This window comes from Canis lupus, chromosome 20 (genome assembly GCF_011100685.1).
Source record: "Canis lupus familiaris isolate Mischka breed German Shepherd chromosome 20, alternate assembly UU_Cfam_GSD_1.0, whole genome shotgun sequence".
Taxonomy (NCBI): Eukaryota; Metazoa; Chordata; class Mammalia; order Carnivora; family Canidae; genus Canis; species Canis lupus.
Window position 1 is genome coordinate 18,819,075 of NC_049241.1, and position 17,004 is coordinate 18,836,078.

The 17,004-nt window shown below is 40.9% G+C and overlaps 1 protein-coding gene and 1 long non-coding RNA gene across 3 annotated transcripts in view; both read left to right on the plus strand.

Annotated features, from left to right (window-relative positions):
- Window positions 1-17,004, plus strand: part of PDZRN3 (PDZ domain containing ring finger 3) — a 237,565-nt gene that overhangs the window by 68,817 nt on the left and 151,744 nt on the right. The gene's annotated exons all lie outside the window — the stretch shown is intronic.
- On the plus strand, window positions 1,520-15,945 carry LOC119864652. Its single transcript, XR_005374722.1, has 3 exons — window positions 1,520-1,753; window positions 3,491-3,578; window positions 15,687-15,945. It is a non-coding gene; the product is annotated as an uncharacterized LOC119864652 (long non-coding RNA).

Consider the following 17,004-nt stretch of genomic DNA (forward strand, 5'->3'; position numbering starts at 1 on the left):
TCATAGATTATGAATGAATTATTGCGTATTATATTTGAGATTTCCTTGGTGTTTATAAGCCACTCTAAAAATTTCAAAGAGCAAAGAGTGAGTTTATGTTATTCTACTCCTTTTAAAGGCAGGGATTTTGAAAGTTGAGAGGATTTCTTAGTGTGGCAGATTTGGGAAAGAGAAATGGTGGGTAGGGGACATTTTCAGAATTTTCTCTTGTGACTTCTTAAGTTTATTCTTGTAATTATTGCCTTTTCTAAATTACTTTGCCCTCTTCAATGATTCGCACAGCACCCTGCATGTATTAGGTTTTGGACATAGGTTTTGAATCAAGGTATGCATTTAGCTATGGATAAGAACATGGAAGGAAGACCTAAATCTAGCTATGACCAGTCTTGTGTTAAAGCCTGTTCTTTTTTACTTTTATACATTTTGGATGATAGTGGCTTTAAATTCAGAAGCAGAGGACCAAGGTCACCATTGGCCTCTCCCTGTCATCTTTCCATATCCTAAGGCTTGTTCTTTTCATAGAGTTTTCCCCTCATCTACTGTGGAAATTCAGTATATGTTTTCTGTCAGCATTATTTTTCCAAATCTGTGGACTTTAAGACATGGCGTTGGTTCAGACTCCATTAATGTGGAGTTGGAGGTCATTATGCTGGAGCAAATCTGAAGACAGTCCTTGTTGCTCACAAGGAAAGGATATGCCAAGGAGAACGATAGTTTTTACAAAATGTCAATGGGGAAATTTTAGTTACTGAAGAGAATAGAACTGTTCTGAACATCTTGGACTGTAGGAAATTCTGCAAATTAGGGCTCTCCCTAGGGGTTTGTAAATTTCGATTTGGCTCCACATTTCAATAACCATTGCAGCTGCTCTGTTTTGTTGTTTTACTCTGAAAACAAAGGTGCTCCTTCTGAAAGCTTCTCCAAGGCCTTACACTCATAGTTGCTTTGTGGTCCCAAGGGACATGGCTAGATTTCTTTCTTTTTTTTTTTTTTTTTTTTTTAAGTAACTAGTGCTTGTTCTGGAGGAATAAGGTAGTGGCTCTAAAATGTTCCTTTAGAATGTCAGTGATTATGGTATAATTATCTTCCCCGAAAGAAAAAAAATAATTCTGGCTCTGATTCAAAATATAACAACACTTTGGCTATAAATCCCTAATTGCCTCTAAAAAGCAAAAACAGACATGTTTAATTTTTCTATCCTCTCTGCAACTTATCTGCTTTGTCTGGTGATTAAAGCAGGCGACAGTCAGGCCTGTTGGAATCTGGTCCTTTCCCTGTCACTCACGGTTTTGGCTCAGCCCTCACAATGTGCTTGGCCTTGTTCAATGCATCATTATAGAAAACTGCTCTCCCTACCATGTAGGAGTCTGCAAAGATTCATTCTACTGAGAACTTAGTAAGACACTGAAGATGTTTGTGTGAAAGACAGTATGATGTCACTGCATTATCACAATTAGTGACTATCTATGGGGATTCTGGAATTTGTCTTAATTTATTTCTCTTAACCTTTACATCTTGAAGGTCTTTCCAGGTTGGGATGGAATGGTTTTTTAAACCAAGGCCTGGTTTTCCATGGAATAGCCATTTCTCTGTGGATGTCCATTAAGGTCGTTCCTAATTTTTCCCTGTTACAAACTCTGCTGCAGACCATGCTTTCATGAACCATCATGATGATGGTAACAACAGCATTAACAATTAACTGACACTTAGAAAGTACTTATTTATGCACCTGGCATTGTTCTTCACATCATTGGTATGTTGGTTTCAATCCTCACAACAATCTTGTGAGATAGGTATTCTTATTCATATTTTACATTGGAGTAAATTGAGGCCCAGAGATGCTTTCTAACTTGACAACCATAATAGCTACTAGGTTTCATAGCTGGCATATGAATTCAGATGGTACTTTGTAGGTATATATAAAATGGTTAAAACATATATTCCCCTTCCTTGGTTTTTTTCTCCTGCCCAAATGGTGGTCATTACTCACACTCAGACTCTGACATTCTATTCTATCCCAGAGCTGCCTGTATCTTTAGCTAACAGTTCTGTGCTGGTGATGCCCAGACTTCTAGGCTCCCTTGGCCTCTGCTTTGCAAAGTGAGATATTTGCATACACTTGTAGGTTTCATATTCCCCAACCCCCATTCTCTGTTATTTTTGTCTCCCTTATACATCCCTCCCTGCTACCCCTCCCACCCCCCCACCCCCACCCCAGCTCTAGTCAGGATGAACCCTCTTGTCATTTGTGTGCCATGCATATTTCAGCGTCTCTCCTCATCCCTTTCCGTGCCCTTTTCATCTAGCCGAATCCTACCTGTCCTTTGCCAGAACTCAAGATGATCTCCCCCATTTCCTTTGCCAGCTAACTGCTCTAGCACATATTTGACATTTCTCTCTTGTGGAATGCTCTCCATGGAATGCTTAAGGATGTGAATTGTGGTATCTGAGTGTCTGGGTTCAAATACTGGACCTGGGTTATTTAGCTTTGCTGGCCTTTAACTTTCTCATCTACAAAATGGAGATAATAGTTCTTATAGAGCTATGAAGAAACAAATGATACGACTTTGTAGAAAAATGTGACCTTTTTACTACTGTTTTACAGTCTCAAAACGCTTTCCCCTCTTTATAGTCTCACCCCTAGCCCTTGATTATTCTATTTTATGTGCTCATTTTGCCTCTTTAAATTATGGGAGCTAGGGTCACCTGATACTTGTCTGTCCACCAGAGAATCAAGCCAGAGTGGTGAGCAGAGAGTAGGTGTTGCTTATTACTGAGTAAAGCATTGCTGAGAATGCGTGAATCATCATGCTGAGCAACTGTGCTCTCTAAGCTGTGCTGTTTATCCATGAATAAAAACATTTACCTTCATTCTGGAGAGCTGTTTTCCAAACACCATATTTCAGTATCTTCAAATTCCAAACAGTTTATTAATCATACTTCTCCCAAACAGTGGCACCTATTTTCCCTAGGCAGATACCTATAGGTAGACATCTTGATCAGTCCAATTAGAATTTACTGAATAACACAAATAGTGATGTGTTAGCGGTATGTTTTATATAATCCTGCTTAGTTTTGGCAGAATCTACTTGATAAAAAATAAACTGTCCTTTTGAAAGTTATTTTAGACACACAACCTGTATATACCATAAAGATTTCCTTATAGCTTATATTCCTCCCAGGGGAGAAAATAACCTAATTTTATAGGGTCATGAGGAATTGAGATAATTGTGTGAATTCCTGATGAACCTACTGTCTAGATCTAGTTATTATCCAATTATAAATAGTCATTAGGACACTTGATGGGGAAGGGGCAAGTTTTGAGTGGTAAGAAGGTACCAGCGCAACTAGCTAATTCCTAATATAGGGAATAGTTACCCCAGTTATATAGCTTTATATAGTTACCGAGGATATAGCACTTACTATATATGATTGTTCCAAGGTATGGAGTTAAAATCATGCTCCTGTTTATTCCTTTCATTCCCATAAGAAATCCAAGAGGCAGTGTTCAGGTGAGGAAGTTGAACTCCAGGGAAGATGAGTAACCATGGGAACAGAGGAATGTGCTAGCGAAAGAGGTAAGAAAATAAATGTACTCCAGGTGACTGGACTTTTTGCCTTTGTAAAACTGCCCCTGACCTCGAGTAGAGAGGACTATCCACATGGAAGGAGGGAGAGGCAGTGAAATGGACTGGAAGACCACAGGCATCAGTTGTTTGGACATGGATGGGTCTTTAGCCCAGCTGCCTCCTAGAAATGTGGCGGGAAGTGAGGTACTAACCTCTGGTACATTAAGAGAAAGGTAATAGCCATTGTGTTGCTATGAGAAATAAATACAACAATGTGTAACAAAAGGATTAGTAGTTGACTGCCTCAAGACATAGACTCCAAAAATATGTCCTTTACCACTTTCAGGACTATCTCTGTGGGCTTCTACTATTACAATTAGGAAAATAATTACGTTAGTTTCAAATGTAGCCAAAGAAACCTGGAACAATTGTAACTGTTACTTACATTCAGCATATAGGTCTGATTTTTGCTACATTGGCTTTTTTTTTGCCTTCTCTTTTTCCTTTTCTTCTTGATGTACTGAATGAAGTATGCTTCAGTATCCATCATCTCTAAAGAAATATAAACATTTTCTTACCTAGCCACAATGGAAGTGACAAAGTGAAACAGCTAAAACTGGTGATACCATAACTTTGGAAAGTAATTTAAAAACAGGATTTTTCTGTGGTTTGTGACTTTTTCAAGAGTAATGAGTTTTGTTTGTGGGTTTGTTGTGCTTCTTTTTCTTTTTTCTTTTTTTAAAGATTTATTTTTATTTATTTATGGTAGACACAGAGAGAGAGAGAGAGAGGCAGAGACACAGGCAGAGGGAGAAGCAGCCTCCATGCCGGGAGCCCGACGCGGGACTCGATCCCAGGACTCCAGGATCATGCCTGGGCCAAAGGCAGGCGTGAAACCACTGAGCCACCCAGGGATCCCCTGTGCTTCCTTTTCTTAAATTGATTTTTCATCAGATAATATACTCAAGATTTAAATACACTCAAGTTCTGTGAGTAGTGACTGAAACATGAATATGGGCATTATTCTAACAGGTGTGTTGACATTTTACTATAGTGGCTTGGAACTCTTTTAAGGGGGTCAATACTGTGAAAGACAGATAATAATACCCTTTTACCAGCTCTGGTTGATCCCATCTCCTCCCTCCTGAGCTGTAAAAGGAGTGTTCTAATGTTGGTGTATGTCCTTGCTGTCTCTGCATTTTTAAAGAGTATTTTTGGAATTAAGACTGATGTTTTCTTAGATTAAAATCCGTACATGAAAAACAGATTCCTTCATGGCTTACAACAATCCTCCAGTAGGTACCGTAATACCTCCGTTTTACAGATCCAGAAACTGAAGCTTCAGAGCGTCAGAATGATCTTACTAAGGTTGTAGTACCCATCAGTGGAGCAGCCAGTGGAGGAACCTGACTGGTGTGACTTCAGAGTCTGCTCTGAGTCCTGTGTTGTCACAGTGTCTCTTGTGAACCTGAAGTTGAGATGAACATAAGCTATCATGGAATCTAGACGGAAGAGCATATAGCGGCAAGTTTAAAACGTGCAGTCCACAGACAAGATATTTAGTGGGACTGGATATGCAGCACACAACTTGGGGCACTGGCAAAGCAGTGAGGAGGGAAGGCACTGTTACTGGGAAGTGTGGATCCAAACCTATGATCCAAGAAATTGAAGACGGAAACTTGACTATGGAGAGCAGGGCTTCTCAAGAACAAGCTCCTTGGACGTGAATTGGAAGTGAGGAAGATGTCCCAGCTTACTGATGGGAAAGCAGTGTCCGAACAGGGCGGCCTCTCCTCGGTCGTGGCCTGCCTTCATCACGGGTTGCGGGAAATGGGTGCGATGGGCTGTGCCTGGCCTGTGGGAAGACGGGGGTGCAGCTGTCCCTACTGTCAGTGGCCCGAGACCCTGCGAGCTCGGCCAGGCCCGCACAGAGCAGTGGGCAGGGAGGCCGCCTGTGCCAGGGCTCTGGTTCCACTTGAACTGAAGCGAATGACAGTGCAATTGTTACCACCTCAGACATGGACCGTGAGGATGACAGATGCAGGGGAGTGAACCGCTGCTCCTTGAGCACATCCAGAGCTCTTCAGTGCTGTTCAGCTTGAACTCATTTTCTGATGCTCTCGAAATAAACATTAAAAAAAAAAAAAAAGCGTTTTGCAGCATTTTGCTTCAGCAGGGCAGGGACACTCGGGAGCATCCATGTCCCTGGGACCCCTGTGCTAACGAATCTGGTTTCTGAGGTGGGCCCAGATGCTGTCTTTATTTTCTGAACATTAATTCATCCCCCTCCTTGTTCTGATCATTGGCACTCACACTTCTTTCTAGTACACAAAAAGGATATTAGAGAAATGCCTGTTTGGATGGAAACCACAGTATGTAGATCGGCCTTTGTGCTTAGAATGTAGTTCTTCATCCACAACAGGAACAGAGCTTTAGGGTCATTGCTTATAGTATTGAAAGTGTCTCCTGCTGCGAGATTTAGCTGGAAGCTGAGTGGGGCAGCGCTCCTCACCGGCAACAGTGGTTTCCCATTTTGACAGCACACTAAATCAGCCTGGGAACTTGGAAGTAAAGACTGAAGCTCAGCCCCCACCTTCAGAGAATTCTAGTTTAATTGATCTAGGGTGGGACCAGGTATCCCTACGTTGAAAGGCTCTCCAGGTATTGATAATGCAGAACCAGGATTGAGAACAGTGATTCTCAAACTTGAGTATGCAGCATAATCTCCTGAAGGGCTTTTAAAACACAACCCACTGGCCCTCACCCTCAGAATTTCTGGTTCAGTAGGTCTGAGGTGGGACCCGAGGTCCTGTATTTCTAGCAAGTTTCCAAATGATGCTAATGCACTAGTTTCAGGAACCCACTTTAAGGACTGCTGGCCTAGAAGGATCTTTCCAGTAGCTTTAGGTGAGTCTATTACAGAAAAAAAAAGTGATACCAACACATATATCTAGTGTTGCTTTTAGTAGAACAAACACTTTCAGCACGAGTATTAAAATATCATAGTTCTCCATTTCTAGGTAAGTTGGGCCATTAGCTTTCTTCTTTAAATCAGTTATCTTAACTGGTAGGGCAGCTAGAGACCAGGATCTGAAAGAACTAGATTGGAGGCGGGTTAGGGTTAAACAGAAAGGAAAATATGGCAAGGGTCTATGGAATTGTTACTCAGGCTAGCAAATGACCTGTGATGGGGGAGCTTTACTGAGACACCTAGTTTGGAAACAGATGAGTGGCAACACTTACAGTGCTCTGGGCAGCATGAAATGTGACACAGTAGTGCAAAGATGAATAAAAAAACATGGTACTTAGCCCCCAAAAGAGGACGATTGAGCTGCAGAATGTATAGTCTATGACTAAACGTATATATTTCTTAAATGGAGACCCTAAATTTCTTTTTATCTGATTCTTGGGACTTCTTATAGTCCCCTTGGATTCCCCAAGTGTTTTCCTCAGTCTTTTTAAAAACTCATTATGCAATGTTCAAAGTTCTAGGATGCCAACTCTGCCCTCTGCCCTGTCCCAGGAGTCGTCTTGCTGCATTGCTGCCCGTCTGTCTTCGCCTGACCTTTATGGAAGAGTGAACTTGTAAAAGCAACTGTTCTGTGTCCCATCCTCATGGCCTTCCAGGATTGGGCTTTGAGTGCAAGCAATAGCACAGCTTGACTCACTCTTCCTCCTTGCCATGCAGCTTCTCTTGAGTGAAGTGCCCAGCGTTAGCTGATGGAGAAGAAAAGAGCCCATTCTATCCATTTGACAGACCCTTAATTAATAGTAATCATGAACACTGAAGTCATGCACTGCCACGGCATTCACCATTGTTATCTTAGCAAATCCTGGACTTGACAAACAGAGCACCCCTTATTCTGCAATTAAGTGAGAAATAATGGCATCGCTTCAGCTTTGAGGAAGGAAATGTTCAAGTGGAACCTCTGGATAATTAAGCTTAACATTATGATCAACAGAAAGTGATTGTGCCTGTGTTCAGAGGCGAGAAGAGATAAGCCACCAAACATGTGACTTAGCAAAAGAAATGGTTCTTGTGACGGAGGAGAGTCTCCCCCACCCCGCAACGACAGCCAGCCAGCTTTGTGCTTGTTACGGGGCAGGTGCTGTTCTCTGTCCCATTCTCTCTCTCCCAGCTGCTCTCAGGTTCTTGCTCATTGATTCTAGGGGACTGCCTTTGTAACGTTGGCTTGTTTGCCATTTCTTTTTATGTCTTCTAGCATCTGCTTTTCCTGCTTTTTGTTTTATATTTTGTTTTTCTTCTTTGATGAGAATCACTTTTTCTTGATTTAGACACGCTGGCTTTCTGACATGTGAAATTAAAACAGTTTATCTAATTTTTAGCCAAAGCAGGTGTTGAGTGGTTGACCCTATCAAGTGGCTCACTCCAGAAACCTCATTTACTCCTGGTTTCTTTATTATCTCCCCATAATTCTTTAGCTTAATAAAATGCATGTGTGAAAGGGCAGGGGCAGAAACCACAGCTCTATGGTGTGTGGATGTCAGCCTGCCCCCCCCCCCCCAGGGATTTGGGAGGGTTGAGCTTACAATGGGAATGTCAAGCTTCCAGAATGTGGTGCTCTGAAGAACCTCAGATTAGTGCATGCCCAGGAGAAGGATTCCTTCTTTGCTTTGGCACATATAAGTATGCCCCTCATATGGAAACACCCCCTCATTCCCTTTAGTGGAATCCTAGGGACATAAAATTTTTATATATACTACTTCATGATTCCCAACAGCCCCAAAATATTCAGTATTTTTTGGCCTGTTACAGAAAGTTTCCAGGTCCCCAGCATCAAAGAAAGCTTTAGACCCCAGGTTGTCAGGTTTAGGTATGTAAGTACTTTCTCTCACCAGCATCTAAGGTTGGCTGGCGGATACCAAAGGCACATAGAGGAAGAGATGCACTGGTTATTATCCTCATCTTAATTTAGCAAATGTCTGAGGCTCCCCACCCCTTTTAACATTTTCACCAGAGCCCAGACTCATCTTGTGGAGCATTCCCCCCACCTCTTCATTCCTAAACCCCTGTGTATTATAAAGGAAATGAAATCCATATGTTTCTGATTCATTTACATGTAGCTCATCAAAATGTAGTTTTGTAAGAGCTCTTTGGTGTCCAAGAAGCATTTGGAGCCTTTTTATGAGACTTTGAAACACCTCCCTCCCTTTCCCCTTAGAACCAGGAAGTTGGAACTTGCCAAGAGTAAATAAAATCAAGCTTCAAGGTTGACTCTGTCTCTGGTCTGACCCACCAAACTTCAGCAGACTCAGAGCTTCAGCAAGAACAGAAAACGACTCTTTTTACCCTTTTGAAGGTGCCATGGAAGTGGCACTAATCTCACTTAAACCCTACATGACATTGAGTTTGGTCTCTTCCCCAGCTTCTCTTGGAAACAGCTGATTGACCCCACACAGCTCAACCTCCTCCCTCTTGGCCCATTGAGGGAGCAGATGGCTGCTGCACAAGCTCAGAGGAGTGGTTCCTTGCGCTGTTTCCCACCTCCAGCCACCAACAGGTTGCTAATTGAAATCTTTACAACTTCACAAGCCATGGATTCTTAGCAGGGGGATTTCCTTTGCACCAGTGGCTTCTGTCTTGCTGGGATGGTGACTGAGGCACCCACAACTATAGGCTTTAGTAGGGAAGCCTTGCTTTGAGTGTTTTTCTTCATCAAGTAAGGTTTATCAGCTTTAAGAAGGAAACTACTGCTATTAAGACTAGCACTTTTATTTTGTACCAGCACAGAAATGATGTGAGTCCACCTATTTTCAGAGTTAAGTTCATGAAAGGTTAGAATTTTTCTTTGTGACCCTAGAGAAGATGAATCATATACAGCCACTCAGGAGTTTAGGATTCCTTACTTGGGTTGTTGTAGTGAGTGGGGTAGAAGGAACTCCAACTTCTGTTTTGTGCATCCATCTCGTGTGTCTGATGCAGGATGGTGTTGGACCTTTCAGGGACTACAGCCTGGGTGCCTGGTAGTGCAAAGGTGGCAGGGAGGGGGAAGTAAAGCCAGACCCAGACCTGGAAGTTCTCACCCTGTATTTCAGCTGCTGAGCTCAGGCTGTTTCCCAAGTATGTTTATTTCCTCATGTGGACACATACAATGTAATATAAGTCATCTACTCCTTCACATGTGACATTGACTCTCAGGATGAGTCTGGAGAAGTGTGCTTTGTCTTCCCATTCTTAGAATTTGATAACGTCCTTGGTTAGCTTCAATTTGAAAACAGTACAGTTAATTATTATATACATTTTGCACGTGTGTGTACAAGTGGGGGAGCCATTCTCAGTGGAAATTTTAAAATACTTAACAGCAACTGTAAAATATTTTAGGCTAGTTAGGAAAGTCTCAATTAGGCCTTGTGCAACCTTGAAGTCTGAACATCACCCAAAATCCCATGGCAGGGAAAAATCCATGACCAGTCACACATGTTAAAACTATCCTATCACTGGTGAAAGGGCATGACACCAGGGTGCTTCATAAAGTTAGTTATTTCTCTAAATGAAAAGCTCTTATACAATCCAAGGGACAGATGGCTGTCAGTCCATTGCAAAGATGGTTTCAAGGGGTTTAAAGTTTGCCCAACAGACAGTGAGGACCATAGGTTCCATGAGTGGTGGGTGAGATTTCCTTCATTTCCTCCTGCTGGTCCTTACTGTTCCCCAATAGATTGCCACCTCAGGTTTACAGATAATCCGGCAGTCTATGCATGGTCTATTTAATTCCCACTCAGTCTTCCAGTACTTTCATTTCTAGTGGAGAAATAGAAGTTGAGCTTCATCCAGTGTATTTTGCCCAGTGTGAGTCATTCATTAATTGACTCCTTCAACAGACACCAAGTGCCTTCCCTGTGCTGAGCCCTATTCTGGGTGCTGGGAAACCGTGTGTAGGACAGATACGGTTTCTCCCTTCACACAGCTTCTGTTCCTCTGGTGCTCACACAGATAGCCACAGAGCCGGATGGTAAACTTGGGCCCTGGACTTTATTGAGAAAGAGTGGTGATTTTCTTCCCTACGCACACCATGGCTGACTTCCCTCAGAATGATCCTTATTACACTATCTTGTGGAAAAAAAAGTCTGCCGCAGTGCTCAGCCAAACCCCCACACTAAAATGGAAGACTTTGAGGGGGAAAAGCATTTTAATCAGAATTTTGGTATAGCCAAGAAATTTAAAGATCCAGGAAGGTTTGCCAACATGTTCTGAATGACTTCTAGGACTTGCGAATGTCTCAAGGGCTAGAACTTCGAGGGTGAGCCCTATGAGGTCTCTTTTTGTTATAGGTCAGAATTATCAAATACTGGCAATTCCTTATGGTTTAGTCTAATAGATTTTCTGCCTCTTTTACTTCATTCGTAGTAAGTACTTAATAAATATAAGCCAAATTGCTTTGCATGTCCCAGGCCCTCAGGCATTTCTGATCGGTCTAAATTACTTGCCTTTGGTCCATTTTGTGATTTTGTATGTAGCAAAGTTGTAGAACATTTTATTAAAACTTACTATTCATAACCTTCATAGTGGTAGCTAATAGGGTTTTTTGCAATCCTCCCTTCTCCAAAGGATTTCTTAAACTCTCTGATCCTCGATTATGATCTTACTGAGAAGGATGTTGTTGGTAACCCCTCTTCTCACCTGTTAAGGTGTTAACAAGAGGGGTCCTGAAGGCACAGGGGATAGAGCAGGTGCATATCCAGCACTATTAGCCCTGGGGGCCTTCAGCTTACCTGTCCCCCGCCCCCGACTGTGTACTGAGACTCCAGGTGTTTGGCATCCCGTGGGGCTCTGTAGATATGAGCAGTTATTTTTATTATTACTATTAAATGTCAGTATAGTCAGTGACCATTATAATAGCATGATGACAGGTGGTAGCTACCCTGGTGGTAAGCAGAGCATAATGTATAAACTTGCGTAATTGCTATGTTATACACTTGAAACTAATGTAACATTTTGTGTCAGCTACACTCAAAACAAATGTCAGTGTAGGTAGACATGCTGTGAAATGAACAAGATATCTAAGTGGATTAAAAATTTTTTCCCCTTAAAAATTATGCTTGTTTTGTTATTTGTTGCAAGTATTTGGAGGTGGGGAATACACTGTGGAGATTTTGATGAAAAGGTACAGTATTGGGCTCAGTTTTCATATCACATCTCATGCACATTATGAAACTTGTAGAGAAACATGCCGCAGGTTAATGCCTGGCACATAATAAACCCAGAAAATGTTTTTAACAGTAACTCTAACAGATATTTCCTTCCTTCTCAAAGTAAAGTACTTGATTTTACGAGCTTTTTCTTATACTCTTTCAAAAACCATCTTACTGACTCACTCTTTCCAGGAGAAAATCCAGATAGTGGAGATTCAAGGAAAAAATACTGTTAAAAAAAAAAAAATACAGTGGAACTGGGTATGTTGGCACCATGGTATGGTGGTACCTTTGAATGTTTGTCTTTCTCTGAGGTAACCTTCAGGATTTACTATTCAAATATATGTAGCAGTTTAAGGGGTGCCTGACTGGCTCAGTCCATAGAGTATGTGACTTGATCTTTGGGTCCCGAGTTCAAGCCCCACCTTCAGGCATATAGAGCCTGCTTAATACTGAGTGATTAATCAATAAAGGCAACAAATATATGTAACAGATTAAGATACATTGTTAAATAAAAAGCAAGATTTGTTTTATTTATTTATATTTATTTATTTATTTATTTATTTATTTATTTATTTATTTTTTAAAGCAACATTTAAAACTGTGTCATATGTGGTCTCATCTGTGTAAAATAACAAGTTGTGCCAAGAACAATTTGAAGAAACGCACAGGGTTAACTGTGGTGGGGGGCTGGTTGGGTAAGCACAGACTTGTTGATTATACGTGTTTTATTCTTTAAGGGTTTTTTTGATAGCATTTATTTATTTGGATAATGAGCATGTATTTATTTGGATAGTTATAACTAAAAGTGCTGAATCTGAGTTAGGCAAGAAGTGATACTTTCGTTTCAGTGTGCTTGTTAGCTTGCAGTTTTAGTGGTCTATTTGAGATGTTAATGTAGAAGATAGCCTGTGTGATAGCTCCAAGGATTGGCCGTGCTAAGCTCACACCCTACAGTGAACTTCATTTCTAAGTAGAATAGTTGGTCCAGTTTTATAAAACATGCCTCTGGTGTGCGTCAATGCCAGCTGCATTGAGAGCTATCTCTGAGAACAACTGTGAAAGAGGCCGGAGCCTTAAGAAATACTGGATCCTTGATCTATTAGGAATGCCTCTATTTTTAAGTTGTAGTTAAGACTGAAAAGAGAAAACCCTATGGCCAAATCACATTTGCAAGCTTGCAAGAGTACATCTAAAGTCTGAATGAGATGTCCTTGGTGTTCTCAGCACAAGACTCCATTTGGCCTAGTTTGTCAGTAAGGTAACTCCCTCATTTCTCAGATGCTTCCCCATCTCACGGCAGGAGCTGCCCTTACGATTCTGAGGAGCAGGTGGGCCAGTCAAGGTAGATCAAGCGGTGCTGTTGAGGGCTGTTGGAAGATGCCATCTCCTAAGTGCCTGCCTCATGGTGCTGACCTCTCAGGTGCTGGGTTCTGGGTCTGCCTGCCTGCTGAAATTGGATCCTGGGACCCTGCTTGGCTCTGGATGCTGTCTTGGCAAATGGCTGCATAGTGGTATTTGGAACAATAGAAAGTTGGAGCCCTGGGCATTTCTCTATTGATGTCATGTTCACCTTCTTAAAGCTGTCCATGAATATGGCCTGTGTGTATTTGCAGTTAAACAGGTAAAATAGGAATCCAAAAGTAGAACCTGAAAGGGCCAGAAGTGCCAGACACCTGTAGTGCCCAGAGCAGAAAGGCACCGTTTGTGATGACCAACTCCAGTTTTGAAAGTGATGCTTTTAGGATTCATGAGTACCAATTTTGGTGATATTCCACATAACTGTATGAAGTGAATATGTGTGTTTTTTCATATGGTGATCATCCACAAGAGGTCTTAGAATGACCTTTTACTGTGCCTTGATCCATGTAAATGATTTGTTTAGATTTAAGTTATAATTCTTCTAGAAAAATGAGTTGCTACAGATTCACTGATACAGAGCAATGGGGCTGGAATTGAAACCCAGGCAGTGTGATGGTGGGGCCATTGCTCTTATAACACAAACACACCAATGTGTTCCCAGGTACTGCTGACCTGATGGCTTCTGGTCATCCAGAGAGACCAGTAAAATACGTCTGCTGATTTATCTTGTGCTTTGCATTTCTCTGTCCATAATGAGTTGATAATGCCATCAAAGTAGATATTTTATTGTGTACTTTCTCCATGTGTCATTTATAGAACTTTGAAGACCTGTCCCATTATTGACCCCATTGTTCATAGTTCCCTCTCCAGAGAAACTGCAGATTGCTCTTATCTTCTGTTTGTTCCCCCCTCCACACACACACAACTTTAGTTTCTGATGACATATCTTTCATCACAGCCCTAAAATATTTCAAGTTTTTTAAAAATAGTCACTCAAGTATTACTCTTTTAATATCCTACTCTGTTGAAAATATGTCAAGTACCTAAATGTTTCTAGCATTTATAGAATTTTAGACAGTTTCAGAAAGTTGGGAGATAAAAATAAAATCAGATGTGGTCTCTACACCTTGTGCTTAATGACCTGTGAAAGGTATAGAACTGAACTCCACAGTATAAATACTCAGTGTTTGAAATGGCTACTTTAGCCACTTAGGAGAATTCAGCGTGGGTTTGGAGACACCTGGAGAGACTTTGTGGCAAAGATGAGACTTCGACAGATGGTTATTAGGGATCTCAAAAAAAAAAAAAAAAAACTCAGTGTAAGTCCAGAGTAGTGTGTACAATGTATATATGATACAGAAAAAAGACTGGAAGGGAAGTAATAGAATGCCAGCTCCATGGCAGTACCGTATGTAGTGATTCAGAACCTGAGCCTTGAGCCAGAACACTCAGCTCTTCTTTTTATAGTCTAATGGATCATATAACTAAAAGTTACATTAGCTCTCTCTCTCTGCCTTGGATTCCTCATTGGTTTAAAAAAAAAAAAAAGAATTTTGATGCATAACTCAAAGACTTACATGGATTAAATGAATTCATGAATGTAAAAAATTTAGACCACTGTCTGGCTTACAGTCAGTACTCAGTAAGTATTAGCTAAATTGGGCATATTTGAATGGTGAAATTATGGGAAATTATAGTTCTTCATAGTCTTAAATTTTTTTTATGTTTTCTACAGTGAACATGTGCCTTTGATAATCAGAAGAAAAATATCTTTTTAAAGTAGGAGCTCTTAGTATGATTTTAAAAATATATATACCACAGGTGAGTCATACTTAGATGGACTAAAAAGCCATTTAGATCATATTTTCATGAGGTTAGGCAACATTTTTGCTGACATTCAACGCAAATGCCTTACTAACTTCCATAAATGGAATTTAAAGTTTACCGCCAGTTCCCAGAACCTCTTTGCTCCTCAAGAAATGTTGGCATACATCAGGATAGACTATCTCATTGCCTCTATCACTAGTAATGGTGAAGTGCCTTTCAAGAATTGGATAAATAGTGAGACGCCTGGGTGGCTCAGTGGGAGCATCTGCCTTCTGCTCAGGGCGTGATTCCGGGGTCCTGGGATCAAGTCCCACATTGGGCTCCCCGCAGGGAGCTTGCTTCTCCTTCTGCCTATGTCTCTGCCTCTCTCTTTCATGAATAAATAAATTTTGAAAAAAGAATTGGATAAATAGGCCTCTTGGCAGGTAATTTAATTAACTGCAATTGTTTCCAAAAAATAGTTTTTGTCTCTCCGCAGAGTAACTTTCACTAAATTGTAGTATCCAATCATTTATTATACCTTTGAGCTTTATCATTTTATAAAATATCATATACATGCCAATTCCAGCATTTCCCCCAACGAGAAGAATAAAGAACAACTTTTGTGTTGTTTTGGAAGAGGTCAACTTCAATATGTAAACTTTTATAGATGCAGATGCAATACTCTAGTGTCAACTCGTAATGTAAAATGTTTCAGCTCTATGTATTTAGGATCTCAGATAAGTCACATATAAAATGTCTTTTTTTATTTAAAGATTTATTTATTTATTTTAGGAAGAAAGAGGGCGAGTAGGGGGTGGAGCAGAGAGAGAGACAAGCAGATTCCCTGATGAGGAGGGAGTCCGACATGAGGCTCAATCCCACAACCCTGGAACCATGCATGACCTGACTTGAGACCAGGAGTCTGCTGCTTAACCGACTGAACCACTCAGACGCCAGACGCCCCCTCAAAAACGTCTTAAATTAGAAATACTGCCTTTATACTATCATATTTTATGAAACAGTTTTATTAAAACTTCACTTGCATATTAAATGCCAATGTCTTTGTCATCTCATGAGAGCTGCATTTCTCATCCTGTTGTTTTCCAAAAGTCCGTAATTTAGTCTAAGTTGTTAGAGGCACAGCACCTCTTGAATCATCGGTGTCATAGGACCTTTCATCCTGAACCATAAATCTTCACCCAGGCAGCATTTCAACATACTTTCCCATTTGCTGTATACAAGCATATTTGTGCTCTCCACAATTAACCATTTATTGATTGCTTTCAAACCTAATCTTTAAAAGACTTATTTCCAGTGAATCTGACTCTTGGAATTACATAGATACACCCACCAGGAATAAATAATCAGTCTCTGTCATTTATTTTTTTGCCTTTGGTTTCAGTTACCTCTTGCTGTGTACAAAAAACCATATCCGTGTCTGTTGCTTAAAACAACAGCGATTTATCATTCCTCATGATTCAGTAGATCATGTGGGCTGTTCTTCGGCTAGCCTTACTTGGGTTGTCCAAATGGCCACACTTACAAGTCTAGTAGTTGGTGCTGGATGTTGATGGGTCTCTCACTCCATGTAACCTTTCCTGCTCAAGGAGGCTAATGCAGGCTTTTTGATGGGCAGTTTCAGATCGAGAGGGAAGAGTAGAAGGTGCAAGGTCTGGTGACTGCATTCAGAAGTCCCCCGATGTCACTTCTCTGATGTTCTCTTGATCAAAGTTTAGTCATAAGGCCAGCCCAGATTTGCACTGAGGAAATAGAGTCTCCCTCTTGATGAAAGGAGCACCAGAGAATTTGTGGCCATGTTTAGCCCACCACAACCCCTTCTTTAACTGATTTTCTATAGTAAGATCTATAAGCATCCCAAATTTCCCTTGTTAAAATTTATGCAAGCTAACATATCTTCCCTGAATATGGCTCAAAACTAAGTAATTAAGAGAGTGACCTGTAATACGAAAACCTATTTAAAGGCTCAAATGGGAGGGGACTGCCTGGTCTAAAAAATAATTACCTGACGTTATATTTTAATAACTATGGTAAAGTCAGTGAAGCCTGCCCTTGAAGAAACACAAGTTCCTTGTCAGCTTTAAAGGACAAG